Consider the following 16821-nt stretch of genomic DNA (forward strand, 5'->3'; position numbering starts at 1 on the left):
TCTTGCATTGGACTTGTTTGTGCCGTGGTGTAAATTCTTGGGAGGTTGTGTGGTCGCATTAAAAGTTTAATGATGCAACAATGCCGATCTGATTGCAATCACAAACTTGATCCGAAATGAATGGCCAACACAGAAAAAAACAAAAAACAAACAAAATCCAACTTGTAGAACATGTGCTTTCTGTCTGCGCTGTCTCTGTAAGTCCCCTCCTTGCTGCTTTTCTCCATGACCGATGGCATGACGCAACATCTCCATCCAACCTTGGGATGCACAAGATTATTGTAATTACACGGATGTTGCTCTCCCACAAAAATTAGGGGCATTACATTAACGGCCACTAAACTCGGAGGGTAACTATCTCCTAGCGACCAAAGACAACAATTTCAAACTCTTATTTCTGCCCACGCTATTTGCATTTTGATTTGCTGCTGGAAAGTACTTTCAGTGAAGACATCGGGCAGATGAACTATTCTGCGATTGAAGTAGATGGAAAGTTGGAAGAGGCAGAAAAAGATGGCCTTTGCCAAAGCTTTTCTGCTTCTGGCATGTTTACAAAAGAAAGGTGAAGCCATGCGTTCAGTGTATGTGAATGCAGGCTTGATTATAATAATATTAAAATCAGGATGCTCGGTACATTTCGCAATGTTTTTCAGTTTTTTTTCCAATAAATGTATGCATTTGTGTGGTTATTTGGATTTGATAAAAATAAGGCAACAGGCTAACTCTTCTTTAACGCCTAACCTTCCAATATGGTTATTCCTTTAATGCTTTTCATGTTCAAAACCAAGCACACCTCCCAGGTTCGTGAATGCCCTCAGGGATTAACTGTATACGTCTGTTTGTTAACATTTTCAGGCCCCAAACGCTGAGGCCAGGGAGTTCAAACATGTCCCAGAACCCGAGTTAGCTCCCTGAAGGATGCCTCGAGACTCTTTGGTTCTGCATTTGCTCAGCTTCCTTCACCGTGTTGGCACCCGTGACAAGCATGTCATATCGATGAAGCTCGTTCTGAGGCGAGGAGAAACAGGAGCGCAGCATCATCACAGGAGAATTGGTGCAGAGTTGGAGATGGCGTGTCTGGGATTAGTTTTGTTTTGTTGGGCTGAGGTGTTGTTTAAATGTTTGGGATCTTACAGAAACAACTCACACATTTCTTCGGCCACTTCACATGAGCATGAGGCATTTGTTTTCTCACAACAACCTGATGTGGATTATTGCTTTTGTATCTTTTGTAACACAGATGCTGGCAAGAGATAAAGACACATAAAGGAGACTCAAGTGCTAAGCTTAATTTATTTGTCAGTCGGAGATTTCACTTCTCATTCATAATCGGAACTTGAAGGATGAAGCAAAGTCCCTCGGGTCATGCATGATGTGGAAGACTCAAAAGTCTTGAACTCAACCCTGTCTAAACTTTACTGCCAAAGGGACACTCACACCATATTCTCATTCTCCCAATTTTTATTCACCATAGATGTAGGGGAACACTTCTTCTGCCTCATATATGTTGGAGGCTTTGGTGAGTGAAACAGACCTGAGAATGTAGATATTTCATTCCTTGGCTGTGTGGTTCAGCTGCCGCATATTGTTTGACCTCTTCTCACCTTATCAAATATTATGAGAAGGTTAAATGGGGTCACTTAATCAGAAAGATAACAAAGGCCCGGGTTCACAGACTGAGAGCTCGATTTTATGATGTTGTTTGTTCTCCTGAGGCTCAGGCGATCATCATTACCCAGACTTGGCCCCATTCACTCTACGGTCTTCCTTCTCCTAGCGTCTCATCCACCTTCTTTCAAACAATATAAACATATACACAATAAAAGTGAGAAATGATGAAGATGCTTTTTCGTGCTTTGGGATTAGACGAATCTGATTCATGTTTAAAAGCGATTTTATCTGCTACATTCTGAACTTCTCTCTCTTCATCTTCCTCGCTCACATTCTCATGCGTACCTCATTTAATGTCGACGTGCCTTTAAGTTTTAGTTCATCTCCCTGCTTGTTTTAGCAAATAGCTCCCCTGATGATGAGTGCCTCTTGAAACTTGAACTCAAAGATGCACGTTTTTTTTCTTTTTCACTACGTGTCAACTCTTCTTGTTCATTTTACAAGGCTTGTATTGAAGTATTAGCGAGCACCAGTGCTGTATTCCAATTACTACACATGTGTCAGTAATAAGTTCAACGTGCTTGTCCTGCCTCTGCTAGGCAGATGATCTCCTCTTATTCAGAATTCCTGTTTATAGTCTGGTACTCTCTCTAACTTTACTTATTTGGTTCTGTAAAGTATGCTGACGCCTTTAAGAGCAACGTAGTCAGTCACATGGTTAAAAATCCCGGAAGTCGTGCCGTCGTGCGAACGTTGCCTCGTTTCTTTCCGCCAGTTCTGTGGGTCATTCCAAACAACTTGCTACATCTTGTGCAGCCGTGGCATCGTCGGTATGTCTTCTTCTTTTCCTTTAAGTTTAGCAGTTTCATTATATCTCAATTTAGTAGTGAAACGTGCGTGTTATAAGACGTGAGTCGATCTGCTTAAAGTGCGCAATAGGCGTCATACTGTCTAGCAGTTAGGTTGCTTGCTTGCAGTTCATTTGTTGTTTAACATCGCCCTCTAGTGGCCATTCTGTGTCATGATTCTTGCCGTGTAAAATATAACGGTGTGTCAAGTTCAAGGATGTTTATTGTTTACAATAAATATACACTAATTTGAAGCGCAGAAATTTAGACTGATTTAGATTTCACATTTGATAACAAATGCTATAATTGTCTTTTAATTAAGTTATCCATTTGTTTCATATTGCTGATTACACAATGTATTTTGTGATTGTCAGTTTCACCCTTTCAATTGTCAATAAACCTGGAGTCGACTGGTCAAGCTGGTGTCCAGAGTCTTGATGAGCGGAAGGTGTTGAGCTTACTGCATTCGTGTTCAGGGAACTTAAGGAAGGCAGGATAGTGCTTTAAAGCAACTTGGAATCGCACCCACATATTTTCGGATGTAAATTGTAAACAACTAAACAACTGCTGAGAGGATATTGAATCGACATCGTAAATGTTCTCTATTTACAACTGTAGTGACGCACTGTACGAGGTTTCAACGTTACAAACGATGCGCAATGAACTGGTTTGGGCAGTAAGAACAGGCGCACATCCCTTGTAATTATTGTTTTTGTTTTTTCATGTTAAACATATCATATTTCCTGTAATTATGACTTTACTATTGCATTAATGGACTCTTAAGTCCAAATCAAATACAAATTTACATCACTGCTGGCAGAACAAATCTGATGTGAATCAAAGTCCACCAAGTACTCAGTCGATTGTATGCGTAATTGTGGACTATTTATTATATCCTACTAATTCGCCTGCAACATGTCATGTCTTGATTAAATTCGTTTTGATCGGTGGCATTACTTAAGTTACCTCTTTAGCCTTCCCATGCCAATAATCATGATGGATTGATGCATATTTAAATGCATTTCCTTGAACTTCCTTTTAGCAGATATTATGTGACATCGGCAGGGTGGTCAAGAACGATCGTGTCCATCTGCTAGCATCTGCTATTTGACGTAAATATTGACACTTATTTGGAGATAAAGTCGTTGATGCGGGCCTGTCTGATGGTGTGCCGTTGCACACAGTGTCTCTCACTCTGTGGGAGTCTCACTACCTCCCCACTTTTTGTGGATTAGGTTACCGGGTAACCCGAGTCGCATTGGTGTGTGACGTTCCACTTTCCCCTTGGGAACATCAGCAGCGTGGTTTGGTTTTCATCAGATTCATTTGTGCTTAGTTGGCATGAATGTGAGTGAATGTCTCTTCAGAGTGGAAGTATATACTGGACAAGGAAAGCCCATTACTTTTAAAGCCTCAGTCCTTGTGATTGACTGGTGATCTATTAGGTGGGACGCCACCTTTTGCTCAGTGTCAGCCCCGCCCTCATCACCGCACGGGACAAGTGGTTTAGCACCTGGACGGATGGCTGCATGTATAATTTGAGAAGGCAATGTTGTAAGTCAAATGCTCCGTATAAACACAGCCGCATTGTATATTCAAAACACTTAATATATGACTTCATCATTTTTATATTATCCTGCACTAACCACTAACCTTCAGTATATCACTTTCCCTCTTTTAGAATTTGGCTCGGGTTTTTGTTCGATTTAACCCATCCTCTTCTCATTATTTGATACTGTTGATGTAAAGAAAAAAAGTAAGATTGGGATCAGATCTACCCTTCACGTATAATGTCACACTGTGGAAGTTGAAGTCACTGCTAATAGAACATGAGTCGGTGATGAAACAATAAACAGAACGGCACTTTAGCCTTCGCTTTCATCTTCCTGCAAATTGAAATGGTGAGCGATTCGCATATGGGAATATTACCACTTCACCATTTATCATGCAGCTTTCACCGTGACAGTACTTCCTGTTTCATGTTTTGTCCAAACCTCAAACTGTATATCCCTCCTACAGAAGCAGCCAAATTTCATTTTTCCACATCTGTATTTAAAACACAAGGTCTTACTTATGGAATGTGAGGGGATTAAGTATAATTTGATCTGTTGGATGAAACAGCAAACGTTCCCTCACTTGGTCAGTTTGTCACCTCCGCCTGTCACACACATTGTGATAAACCAACTGCCAAACACCAGGAAGAACGTATTACCCACCACAAAGAGATAAATATGCAATAAAATGCCAATCTTTCCCTCTCTTAGTTCCCACCTTTAGACTTTTTTGTCAATGACAAAACTTTCCACCACTCTTCCTCAAATCGGATAAATTTTTAAAGCCATCAGCGCTGTCATAAAAATTTAGAAACCAAAAAAAATAAAATAAACCAGAGATGGACCAATTAGATGATAAAGGGTTCAGATAATCTTTGATGTGTTGATTGTGCTGTACAAGCTGTTGCAAATATATATCAAAACGTATAGTTCATACTCTCCGAGCAAGTGTTTGCTGTCCAAGATTGTTTTTTGCCCAAAAATTCGAAGATTGAAAAAAAAAATACATTTATTTATTTTCCGGTTTTGCTTATTTAAAGAAATTAACCTAAACACAATGCTGGCAACCTTTTCCACAAAAAAGAAATACATTTGTGCCTTAATATTGTTGACATTATTAAAAGAGCAGTTTGAGTCAGAGACATTAAAGAATATGTGCGGAAGGCCACCAACATAATTATGTGTAACATAATATTACCACTTTCATGTAATCTAGTGTTGAGTGGTTGACAATGAAACGTCTGGCAAATGTTGCTGATAAGAATCCGAGTTTTGATACCTATTTCATTATCTTAACGTATAACCATCCATGATAAAAGATAAGCATGTAGCTAAAAGTGCTGCATTTGATTTCTAATCTTTCTGAATCTTATCCCAGTAGTCGCACCTAATTGTGTAGTTGATGTTAAAATCCCAAGTCCCTGTGATCAGAGTGTCATCGGACTCACTCGGCATGTGAAAGATGACGGCAACAGCCCCTGTGGTCGTCTTTGTTGTGGTCATCGTTGACTAATCAAAGTTTCCCTGCTAAGTCGATGGTTTTTGCAAGTTCAAGGGCTTTTTCTCTCATACGTCCCGCATAATTGGTCAAAAGGGATGACGTGCTAATCCCCCCCCCCCACTGTGATCTTGTGACCATAGTTGGTGAGTTGAACAAGTTGCGGGATCCGGAATTGCTGTTGGTTAAAAGATGTTCCACCTTCCGGTCTCTTGTGCAAACCACTCCTGCCACATATGAAATGCTTTTCCTTTTTGTGGATTGTGCAACTGAGTCTTCATTAATCAGTGGTACCAGTCTAAAGCTTCACATATGCTTATGCACGTTGCAGATCAATACATCATATGTGATATATAATGTTGCAGCACAATGAGTGGTTACGTCTGGCTCAAAGTCAAGATGATCTGTTTTCCAATCTTGGTTTAGACCTTCCTGTGTGGAGTTCTGCATATTTTTTCTTGTGCTTGCTTTGGTTTTCTGCAGGTATTCCGACTTCCTCCCACATCAATATTATTTGAAATACTCGCATGTTAGGTTGATCAAAGGTTCTAAATCATGATTCATGTCAAAGCAAAAATCGCCTGGTCACTCGAATCTCATGCCACCACTGTACGGGAAGTCTCCAAGGTAAAATCAAAACGGGTACCAAAAGGCTGTTCGCAAGCTGAATTGTTTGGAAATCGGAATTTAAAAATATAGTTTTACTCAAGGTCATAAAAAATGCGGCAGCATGGTGCTAGAGAAAAGTTCACATTATAGGTATCAAAAAATGAACATCGTAAGTGACAGAGGTGGGCATTCCATCATTAATGATGGGAAATCTTTTTTACCCATCATGGATGGACGCCCGGTTTACGGGCAAATGACAAATTACAGGAAACTTCAAAAACAGACCAATTAAGCACCAATGGAATTGTGTTTTTGTCCGTCTCTGGCATTTTCATTTTCACTCTGTGTCTTGCATGTTTGTACGCGGGGGTGATGACTCAGCCAGTTTGATGCCATCCACATGATGTAAACGGGTTCCCTGACGACCACCTTATTCCTGTGTAAGAGAAGAAAATTACAGTCAGTTTGGATGAGTGCGGTGGTAATCTCATCAGGAACTGTCAGATCCTCAGGCCACGTTGAGGCAGCCGTGAATTGTCCCGCGACAACTCAGCCCGCTTCTGATTGCCTTCGTCTGGCCCACATTGAAGGGATAAATGTGTAGTTTGAGTTGAATACCTAACACATGTCAAAAAATCCAGCGCTTGTCAAATTTAAAATACTTCCTTTGACAAGAATTGCATGATTGATTTGTTCATACTTTGCATTGGTGACTAAATGTATTGCGTTCTCCTGAGTGCTGTTTCTGATATTATGATTATTTTGCTACAAGAAAGGGCGTAGATGCATCTTATTGCGAGTATAATGCACCTACTGATGTAGATGTATTGAGTGCATCAGCATGCTGCCTTTTATGGACCACTACTCTGTCTGTGCTGTTCCAAGTAGCTAAGCAGAGAGCGAAAAGGCAAGACCTCCATAAAGTGGCCGACATGTTAGTGACAATCAGTGCGAGTTGACTTATGTGCCATCTGTATACAGTACATGACTGGGAGGCAGCATACAAGCGGTGCCAGTGGAGGTCTGCGCCGATTGCATCGTCTATTGTTATATTGTCATAATTTATGAGTGACAGCTGAGATGTGATAGGAGATGTGGCGGTGGAAATCAGATGCCCAGAGGTCACTTGCAAGGTCCTGGGGAGGAGGAGTTCATTATAGTAGACTTTATCGATGTCCTTCAATTATATATATTGTGTGTGTGTGTTTGTGGAGACAGCCCCGACTGTGGGTGAGCTCGGAGGGAGGACCAGAGGAATAAAGATGAAGACTGCGATAAATGTGAGCAGTGAAGGGCCCGAGTGGTTTGTCTTTGCTGCGGCTGTTAGGATGTTTCATTGGTGGCTAAAAAACATCCACACTCGATTGTGTGCCTTTGCGTGTTCAGTTGTTGGCTCATTTATCTCCTCTTTTGCTCCTCGCGCAAGGCAAACGGCCACAACTGTGTGGTTGCGCATATTATTGTGTGTGTGTTTGCGGACTATTTTGTGTTGCGTGCAAGATGGAAAAAGGGAAGGATGTGGAACACTGATGGAGGGCAGTCTAATTCCTCTGCTGTCTCCTGGCCTTGATCCCCTTCACTCACAAGTGTGACTGCAATTTGCGCGCTGTCTTCAGGTTCATATTTATGACCTCGCCGGGCCTCGCTGAACAAAAGAGTGGATTGAAGGCAGAAGGCTCCATAGGGCCCCATCAAGACCCGTTCTTGTGAGCGCCACTTAATTGGTGCCAGATCTTCTCGGGGGCCAACCGTAAATGAAGGAGGTGGATTACTACAGAGGAACAAACTGCATGTGTTCATGATGCATTTATTTAACCATTGGCATGATAATCCTATTGCCCATCCTCTGAGGTTGCACACTGTGGGTCTGCCGCATGGAGGCAATCACAGTGGTAATGCATTATGTGTCTGTCTGTCCGTGCATGTGTGCGCGTGCGTGTGTGCCTGTATAAGGGCTTTCTCACAAGTGTCAGTGCCTCGCTGTGGCGTGAGTAAGTAGGGTGTTGACCCCATCTATCCCGGGAGACCATATGGATGCAATCATGCTCTGTGAGGGAGAGGGAGAGAAAAATTATAAGCACCAGAGTAAAGGGAAAGAAAGCAAAACAAAAGGAACACATGAAAAAAGAGCAATAATTTGGCTTGGGGAGTGTGTACTTGGAAGACAGAAAATCTTCCTAATTCCTCGTTCTTCCGTCCCTTTAAGGCTTTGCCAGGAGTCGGGATTTGGTTCTGTCGAGTCGTGATGCTTTCTTCACCCACTCCGATTATGGTCACTTTGGTCACCTTGATTCCAGGGTTAAGATATGTTCACCAGATAATTAAGAAACAAATAGCCCCATCCAAAATGTATTCCAAGATATATGTGACAAATGCCAAGTGTGGATGAATTTAGCTGTAGTCGGGCCACAACCTTGTAGCTCCAAAGTAGTCACTTTTCAGGAGACCCCAAAAACGGCATATTCATTCACCCATTTGCATTGCTTTGTAAAATGGAGATTGAGCAATAATAATAAACTTGGCTGCTTATAGTTGTAGAATGTTAAGTTGAACTTGTGTAATAATCAGAAAAAAATGTGTTGAATTTAATCAATTTGATTTCATCAAGTGGTTTCACAAAATTAAATCTGGATCCAGATTTTTTTTAAAAGATAATAAAATAATAATAAAAAACACATCTCCATTTAGATTATTTTATTTCATTGAATTCCTTGATGAAATAAAATTAAGTAAATTCAACAGTTTTTTCTCTACAGTAAATTTTTCATGCAGCATGGTGAGTGGGTGTCTGCTTGGCAGTTTTGAGGTTCAGGGTTTGACTCTTGGCTTTGGCCCTCAGGTGTGCAGTTTGCATGTTCTAAACATGCCTGTGTGGGATTTCTTTACAGAGTCCAGCTTCCTCCCACATTTTGATAACATGTTACTTTAATTGAAAACCCCAATTTGTGAATGGTTGCTCTTTGTTGCCTAATTCCTGAGGGCTCTCATGGAGAAACGATTGTGGTAGCGATTCCCTTTAGGACACGGGAAGTAGCCCGATGACAGCCAGAGCGGTTTATTTGAACGTTCTTTTGATTTATTTTCTTAATTGTCATACGACCCCGTAGCATTTGAAAATGTCTCACACAGCCTGGGAACTTGTTGGTAGTCGTATTAAAAAAAAAAAAACAGAAGGAGTTCATTCCGTGGCTTCAAGAGCTGTTTATTTTACAAGCACCCCGATGAGGAGAGAAGTTGTTGTGATAATTGTTACAGTTCCCATATCATTGGGATTGAAAATCACAATTGAAAAGACCACCTAAATATTGTATGTGCGCTTCTTTCAATTTGTGGACAAAAAGCGAAAATGCAACTTCGTGTTTGCATTACAACAAACCAGCGAAGATTCTCCAGGTGCCACTTAAAGTTTGAGAGAAGAATCACACAGAATAAGAATCAGAACCAGAATGCCCGTTATTGTCATTGTACTCACTGTACAACGAGATTGGAGAGCTCCTCTCTGCAGTGCAATATAACAAATAATTTACTTTAACATCAATTAATGTAATTAAATATCAAATAAAGAAAAATAAATATGATCAGATATGATTTGCATGTGAATAGTTGACATAATCAGTCAGGCAACAACATATATTTTTTTGTCTCTTAATAGTTGTGACGCACGGATGGACGGCTGATTTGTCATAATTATAATTTCAGCACATAAATAATAAATTGTTAAAGGATTCAATATTTTAATCTTAATCTGCATTATTATTGTTGCTTCTCTTATGTATCAGGTTTTTTTTTTTGGACCAAGGAGGTTGATATAAAATTAATGGGTTTAGCTGGTTCCTATGTCTGTTTTAAGATAAATTACTGTGCAGATACTGATGCACGTCCGAGCTTTTGAGTTTGTTCATTGCCTCACCGTCTGAATTGACAGAGTTCAGAGAGCATCAAAATTTGTCGCTGGCCACATTTTGATCTCATCTTCCGATCCTGCTACGTTAGTAGAAACAGGATTGAAATGTTATTGCTTTTAAACTGCTAGAACTAGCATTCTTACATTAAGTGCGTAACTGTCACAGAAAGTAGGCTCACACAACCAAATAGCACGTAAACAAAACACTGTTTCCAATTAGAAACTAGAAGTCGCTCCTCCAATTCGTGCAAAGGCTCATGAGGCGTAGCAATAAGATAAAAAAGTGACCCGTGATTGAAAGTCCATCCAAATTAGGCTAAACGGATAGATGGATTTTGATCGTTATAGTTTCATCAATTAGTGTTTAACCTATCTTGCTGATTGCAATTGTATCGTAAGAAAGTTTTTAAAAAATTACATTTCTTAAAATTACTCTCCACTAATAAAGGTTTCAATTTTAAACCGGGGAGCAGAGTATTTCAATGTACAATATTTTCCATGGGGAAATTAGATTGTAGGTTTCCCCGCATTTTGACTGATATCATTCCAGAGCACTTCATGGAACATTTTCTAGTATTAACCTGACATTCTGACCGATAAATTGAAATGAATTCACATGCAATTTGGTTTTGACCCAGCATGTGATGATCTTTATTAAAGTGAATGATGCAATTACGCACTAGCTGTAGCCGTTGTACTTAATAATAATAAAATCAAAACTGAAAGATTAGAGGGCTAAAATAATTAGGGTCGCAGTGTCAACATAATGTTCTTTCAGCCCGTTCTACTTTGCTATAATTTGGGCTTTAATGGCTGACTCGCATATTGATGTTTTTGATGTTTGAATGCCTTTTCAATTAATTCTATTTTATATGGTTTACGACAGTTCTTTTGATGATTACAAATCAACACCGTATGCCTCATACCAACTCTCATATTGTCACAGTTAAATATCACCACCAAATTATCAGATCATGCATGGGCAGGGACACTAACAAATATTGTATAATACTTGTCATGTTCCATTGAAAAAGTTACTTTGTTTTGAGGCTATTTGCTGTCGGAGTCTGAGGACTAAAAAAAAAAAATCATTGATGCTAATTAATGTTTCAAAGGCAGTCTTTCCTGTGCGCTGATTACTGTGAGCCAAGTGCCAAGGGATTACGGTGTATTTGCCACACACACTCAGAAGGCAGAGGAGTTATTAATTAGAGCGTATGTGTTTAATTCTCCGCACGAAAGTGTTCATGCTTGCACATGTGTGAGACTGTATTGGAGCATGTCAGCTTTTTTTTTTTTTTTTTTTAACAGACAAGTAACAATAAACAACAGTTGTGTTGGAGCAGTCTGACTCGCATTTTGCCTTTTATGCGGTGTATACTGTGACTGTGAGGATGTGTATACATTATGTATATATGTCAGCCACCAAAAAAATGTATACAAACATCAGTAAAGGAAAAATATACATAAATATAATTACATTGATAAAAAAAAAATGTTCAGACCATGAGATTAATCCAAGTGACCTTTGGCCTTTACATTTACAAGAAGGGCTCAATTTGGTAGCCATTAGTTTCCAGACAGTAAGAGTATGTGTATGGCAAACTACTGCTTAGGTAATGTTGGCCAAAGTGTCCAATGGGATTGCTGCACAGGCATTTGCAATTTCTTGTCTCAGTGCCACCAGTGCAGACAGTTTCGCATGATATACAAGTGCTCTTGAAAATCTATATTTTCTTACATGTCTTGCATTCAAATTCCAAATATCAGGGATTGTCGGAGTTGATAATATATAACTCCACACTACCGATTTGGTTGACAGTTGGACACCAGTATTGTTAAAAAAAAAATATATAGATATATATACATATTTAATGTATACTGCAGGAATGTCCGGATATCTTGTTGCAAATAATGTTGATGTAGTCTCTGTGTACGCATAGCTAACATTTTCCTGCCAGAAACATATAGGTCAAGCAGCAGGACTTCAAAAGTGCTGCTTAAGAGAGTTGTGTTTATGCACGTGATTATCGCTTTGACCTCTCACCCCGAATAGGGCCATTTGTTGCGCAAACAAAAAATAAGGCACCCCGTAGATGCCGCGCTCTTTCCTGAGACGTCTCGCTAAGTAAAGTGAGAAGTGGTTTTGAAAGCACCTTGCCATTTTGCAGGTCACCTGTTTCCCATTGAGAACAGTTTACTTGCATCAAGACATACTTCTGTTTTGATCAAAGCAGAGACAAAAGACCAACCCACATGATATGTGCACGCTCACATTTTTTGTACTCCATTGCAATGGCAGATCATTTTCGTCAAGTCGCATGAAAAAAATGATTCTTCTTTAATACTAATCGAGCCAGAAAGTATCTAGGACAAAGTAAAACAGGCATGTGTGGAGCTCGGCTTTGGTGGATGTAGGTTATTCTCGCTTGCTCAGCACTTGATTGCTTTAGAAACATGATGGGGCAATTAGCCAAGCATTGGCCCATTTTTTTGATTGCCCCAAGCACTGCAAAGTTTGACAAATTGCAACATAACTTTACATTTATAATGATGGTATAGGAGTATTCATTCAAATTCAAAACACTGAGTGGCTAAATAAACTTGGGCTGATTTCAGTGTAAAAATATCAATGTAATGATTGAATGACAGGGTGGGCTTTTGTGAAAATGTCTTTTTCATGCCCACAGTATGTCGTTTGGAGTCTGACATTTCGGTGAATACTGCATAGTTTCAAAATCTTCCTCCTAACTCATGAAGTCGTCCGTAAACTGTACCCACCTACCTGGTGAGGTCCCCTATTGGCACATATGTCACCGTCCATCTCTGTTCCCACCATTTGGAACTCATCCCCCTCAAGCCCGCACAATGGGATTCTCTATTCATTCCATTCATTTCTGATAGATATTTTCTCAAAGGCAGCAAACTCGCTATCAGCTACAAGACTTTCATTTTCTATTTAGATCAATTCATGTGTGACTTAAAAGCATTGCATGTCATCTTCTGCTTTGTTTGTTGTTTCAATGTTTAGAAGGAAACCATAAAATGATCATAGTTGTGTATGTAGAGATATTTTGGTCTTTACATTTTTCCTCCTTCTCTCATTTCATCACACTTATGACTTCAAAACCTTGTTTTCCTTTGGTTCAAAAGTATAAATTTAGACTATCAATTAGTTGGCCAACTGTTTGCACAAGGATGAGAAAAACATCCGAAATCTGGTTTTAGTAAAGTTGAAACTGTGATGCGTATGCTTGCACGCCTACACAAATAAATCAAATGAATGGAAACTGTGGCTGAGCCAAAATCTTTTAGTGTTTCTTATCTTCATGTTTTCATATTTGGATTATGGAAGGATATCAGGATTTTCTTGGATATTTTTCCAACAATTGGGAATGTAACTCCCCCAGCTTTATTTTCAAAATATGTGGATAAAAGCATTTCTTTCAGCCTTTGGTTATTTGAAATGTTCCTCATTGCAAATGTGTGTCTCAAAAAAGTGCAACTGTATGATCGAATTGATTGCAAAGAAAGTAATTTATTTCCAATATATTACTGTGATGACCAAGTGTTTGGTGTGCATTGCCTCACAGCGGTCTCCCTGTCTGGAGTTTGCACTCTCTGCTCACTTGGGCTTCATCCCATGTTCCCAAAAAAATGCATGTGAGGTTAACTAAAGACTCCAAATGTGAACATGAGTGTGAATGGTTGTTTATCCGTATGCGTCCTGTGATTGGCTGGAAACCAGTCCAGGGTGTACCCCTGTGTCATCTGGGCTACGCTTCAGCTCGCCAGCGACCCTAAGGTGGATAGTTGGATCGAAAATGGCTGGAGATAACTGTGATGAATATGCCTCCTTTACAGTTAAAAGGAGGTGCAGCACTCTTGCGAAACTCTCTCAATCTCCCTGCATACCTGGATGTGCGTCATTTGGTTCTACATGTGGTGTGCAAAACAAACTACAATAGAATGTGAGTTGAACGACAATGACGTCGTCGTGAGGGTCGCTGATCATGTCATAGCTGAAATCCAAAATAGTATGAATAGAAACAAATGGCCTTATTTGGTGAATATCTATTATTCCATTAGTAATATCCAGCCATTTTGCCAATCCCAGCTGATTTGGGGTTTGACGCGGGGAACAATAGCAGCCATTAAAAACAGTCTTGTCCAAATGGCCCCTTAGTTTCCGCACCATAAATCAACATTGTGTTGGCAAATGTCAAGTTAAACAAGTTGAGGTTCACTATTCCGTCGTGTTTGCTAATTGCTGTGAACTAAATTTGTCAAACATATTTACGACACATGTTGATTGAGCAATTTTGACATGTGATCTCAACTAACATACGCCCCCAAAAAAATGATGGACACTATTGTTTCAACTCTAAATACTATTGCTATTTCTTTTAATTGTCAAGCCAGAATGTGCAGTACTTGTATTGTATGCCATTATCTTGTACTTATGCAGGGGTGGGCAAACTTGTGGATTGGCGGGCCACAATGGGTTCTAAAATTTGACAGAGGGGCCGGACCTGAAGCAGATGGATGGAGTGTTTTGGTAACTTCACCTCATCGGAGAAAAAAAAATACATTTAATTTTAAATGAAATTGAACAAAAGCATTACAACAATATATATGTATTTGAAACGCCAAAGTATATGGAAAAAACATTAACAAGGTTTATTCATGTAATTTTTTTCAAGTTTGGCGGGCCGGATTAAAACATTTAAACGCATGTGGCCCCCGGGCCGTAGTTTGCCCACGCCTGCAGTTAGTGATCTGATCTTACAGGTGGGCACGCTTAATGTGTTGAAGATGCATCAATGGAAAATAGACCCAACAATACAATACTAGTAATGAAATATCTTTGAGGAAGAGACACACAGTTGCACGTGTAGCATCACAAAATGTATAAATATACCACTGTCACGAGTCCGCACTTACTGTCTATTACTGTACTGTTTTTATGTTTATATTATACCACAGAGCTCAATTGTGTATGGCCAAGAATGTTTGAGTTGGTCTTTGGCAGCAAGCTTGTGGTTTTGAGCCTTTCAGAAGGCGAGCTGAAGTAACAGGGAAAACTCCAGTGACTCCCACTGAGAGGGAAAGTTCCAGTGAACGCATCTGTGCCACACCAAGGCAGGGGGGTGGGAAAAAACAATAAATAGAGGTTGACTGTTTTGAAATACAATACTTCAAATTGTAATCAAGTACATCTGAACACGTCTGAAGAGTGAATAATAACATAGCCCGTCATGTGATACACAATCAAGCAGATAATCCACTGTGATTGCATTGATCGTTGTTATTTCTCTTTCGGGATAAAACATTTGGACAGCCCTTTGCACCTAGGAGTTTATATCCAATAGTACACCCATCAGTGGGAAGGAATTGGACAGAAGATTTGGGGGAGGTTTGGCGCATATTACCCATAATCAAATTACTCCTGCAATCCCTTCAGGCGTCCGCACCATTTAACCATCAGGCACGACTACTTGTGTCACTTATATGGGCCCACCTCCAGCGGACAGAGGGACGCTTATTCAATAAAAAGCTGCATTGAAGACACAGAGCTCACACACTCCTAATTGTTTTCACCCTGCTTTAATAAAATCTGTTATTAAAGAGGAAAAACTGGACTTGGCGGGTTCTCAGGAGAGGCTTGACTATGTTTGGATTTTGTCAAGATGGTGAAGATTATGTCTGAGGGTCCTTTTAAACTGAAAGCCTTGAGACAATGTTCCAATTATGGAAAACACACAGATGGAAAGACCGCCGGGGCCAAAATGTGACCATTTAGAAAGGCCAACATTACTAGGGCCACCTTGTGGCTATATGTAATTTCTTATACGACACGCTTGAATAGCAGGACTGCAAGGTCGTTCAAGATGCTTGTGGGCAAGCACAGTTCATATGAGTGGACTCAAATAAGTCCGGTGGAATTTCAAAACTTGTACATATGTCAACGCCATTTTTTTCTCCTTTCAAATATACACGTTCCCTTTGGAAATAATGTAAATTAATTTTCTCTTGGTTCAAACTTCCCCTATGGATAAACTCTTCCAATAATTCTGATCAATTAATTACAAAAGAATCAATGCATGCGCGTGTGCGTGTGCACGCATACGTGTGGCGGGGTTTTGGTTTGGCGGAGGTCATGATCGGCTTCCCACCAGGTGATGGCATGTCTCCAGTAAGAGGATGGAGGAAGGAAAAACAGGGACGCATAAAAGGAGGAGGGTAACCCGGCACACATTGGTGGAAAAATGGAGCAATAATAGTATTTTTGGATGTTTTTTTGAATGTCGCACAAAGAAGAGGAAATCTCACAAGGCTTTGGAGATGTGGTCTAATAAAATCAAGATGTAGTCAAAGCACCCCTGCTGAGTGAGGTCAGTTTACCTCAGTACCACCCGAGAACAGAAATTAGGGGATCATATTTACGTTTAGCGTTTGTGCAGTAGCTTTAATTTATGGAATAAATTGTTTGATATTAGTTCGCATTTATTATTAGTTGATATTTGGCAGTGAACTTTACAAGCAGAATACAAACCACAATTGGAAAAAAATCTAACCCAATATTACCTCTTAGTGCTTGTTTTACCCCTTAGGCCTGAGTCGTGCCTGCTCACAAGAACAAAGGACTGTCCCAATTCTCAGAGGGCTTCCTCTCACATAAGGACACTGCGAGATCTCCAAGATGGAAGCGTGAAGTGCAGCGTTATGTGGGACCAAGCCCTCTCTGATGATGTCACAATAACTAAGAGGGAAAAAGTCCCGGATATGGGCCTGTCA

General features: G+C 40.0%; 1 long non-coding RNA gene across 3 annotated transcripts in view; it reads left to right on the top strand.

Annotated features, from left to right (window-relative positions):
• Positions 1–2338: 2338 nt before the first annotated feature.
• LOC148324211 (uncharacterized) overlaps positions 2339–16821 on the top strand; it is a 145786-nt gene continuing 131303 nt past the window's right edge. For all 3 annotated transcript variants that reach the window (XR_015846340.1, XR_015846338.1, XR_015846339.1), the window contains exon 1: positions 2339–2441. This is a non-coding gene — a long non-coding RNA (uncharacterized LOC148324211). The remainder of the gene's footprint in view (positions 2442–16821) is intronic.

The sequence above is a fragment of the Idiotropiscis lumnitzeri genome, chromosome 13 (assembly GCF_059441095.1).
Source record: "Idiotropiscis lumnitzeri isolate Australia: NSW breed Sydney's pygmy pipehorse chromosome 13, RoL_Ilum_1.0, whole genome shotgun sequence".
NCBI lineage: Eukaryota > Metazoa > Chordata > Actinopteri > Syngnathiformes > Syngnathidae > Idiotropiscis > Idiotropiscis lumnitzeri.